Raw genomic sequence first — 1,871 nt, forward strand, 5'->3', positions numbered from 1 at the left:
AAATAAGTTGATGAAGTTGCACGGCCATCATAGCGAGGCGTTGGTCTCCAGATTCTTGTCTTGGTAGTTTTCTCCAGACTATAAATAAGCATAAGCAAATGATTAAAATAATGCCAAAAGTTACTATAGTGGTATTCCCATAGATCTTAAGATGAGAAAATGGATCAGCTGACTCTAAACCAGATGAGATGCCATTAATAATGTCAGCCTCAGAGAGCAAATTAAGTTTGTGACTGAAGGTACTTAATATTTCTTGTTGCAAATTTCCAATCTCTTCAGTCAGATTTCCTTGATTAAGTAGATGTTTCTTAATGTTTTCCCAAGGAAATCGAGTTCGATTATATATATATATGAGGTGTAACACAAAATTGAGTGATATTCCAGTCACAGCGGAGTCTAAGTTGCTTTTGTAGGCTTATAACCTGGTCTCCCAGGAAGGTGACTGACTGCTCGTTGTAAGTCAGACACTCGGGCAGCAATTTGCTGTCAATTTGATTCTGGGTGGACCATAATTGATTGGATTCATGATGCCAATTTCGAGCAAATTCAGTGGTCTTAAAAGTCTGGTGTGAACTCACACCTGCGGTGGTTGCGGAATGCACCACAGCGGCATACGATCAGGCAGAGGGCAATGGAGTCCTAAAGTCTTTGTCATTCGGAAGAGCGTGAACATGTTGATTAATTTTATAATTTGAAAATATGCATGATGAAATTTCTGGAAACAGAATATATATAACTTCTAGACTAGTATCTGGGGGAAAAAGAATGATCTCAAAAAATAATCCAAATGAGGGCAAGAAAAGGAAGGAAAATGTAAGGTAGACAAGTAGAACAGACCACGGAAAATGTGAGGTGTAAAGGCAAATGTATCGGCAGAAGATGCGCTAAATAGACTACTTACTCCAGTGAAAAGACAAAGGTAGTAGAACTGGATAAAATGAAAAAGCAACTCCGTGTTGTCTCCAAGATGTGTATCTCAAGCATAACGATACGGAAAAGTCCAAAGTCAAAGGGCAGGAAAAGCTGTACTACTCAAGTGCAAAGCCAAAGAAAGGTGGTGAACTTTAATCTCTGACAGACAGATGTTACGGTAAAAAACGCTGCTCAGCAAAGAGGATGAATTCATTTCATAAAGATAAAAGGCTCAGTTCACCAAGTAGATGTTTAAATTTCTTGGCATCTAGAAATAACCTCATGTCAGTACATTTGAAAATTTAGATGAAGTAGTCAAATTCCTCGAAGAATACAACTTGCCAAAACCAACTCGTGAAGAAAAAGGATACCCTGAATGTTCCTTTAATCATTAAAGGAATTAAGTCGAAACATCTTCCCTTGAAGAAAACTACCTGCCCAGATACCTTCGCCAGAGAGTTCTACAGATACTCGAGGAAGAAGTAAGTCTAGTCTTACGTAAACCCTTCTGGAGAAGAGGAGAAGGAATGCATGCTCCCTCCCTCAGTTAATACAGCCTGATACCAAGACCAAACAGTGACAGTATAAGAAAGGAAAATTCCTTTTTCATTCAGGAATCTAGATATAAAAAATTGTAAGGAAAGTGTTAGGAACAAATGAGAATTTCCTAAATGGTTCTGTTAAAAAATCAAACTGCAGTAAGTATCACACTCGACAGTGAAGTGCTGAGAGCTCTCCTGTTGAGACTGGGACGGTGCAAGTGTGCCTGACACCGTTTCTGAACATCAACAACACTTGTCACCAAGCGATGACCGGCACACATGGCATGAAAAAGGAAAATTAGACGCTCTGGAAAGAAGGACATAATAGTGTGATTATTCATAAATGATATTATTCTATATGTAGAAAAATCTACAAATAAATCCTAAAAATAATGGATTTTAGCAAAATTTTTGGAA

At 38.1% G+C, this 1,871-nt stretch overlaps 1 protein-coding gene across 1 annotated transcript in view; it reads left to right on the forward strand.

Annotated features, from left to right (window-relative positions):
- CEP89 (centrosomal protein 89kDa) overlaps positions 1–1,871 on the forward strand; it is a 65,892-nt gene that overhangs the window by 49,774 nt on the left and 14,247 nt on the right. The gene's annotated exons all lie outside the window — the stretch shown is intronic.

This window comes from Propithecus coquereli, unplaced genomic scaffold (genome assembly GCF_000956105.1).
Source record: "Propithecus coquereli isolate 6110/MARCELLA unplaced genomic scaffold, Pcoq_1.0 Scaffold254, whole genome shotgun sequence".
NCBI classification, from domain to species: Eukaryota; Metazoa; Chordata; class Mammalia; order Primates; family Indriidae; genus Propithecus; species Propithecus coquereli.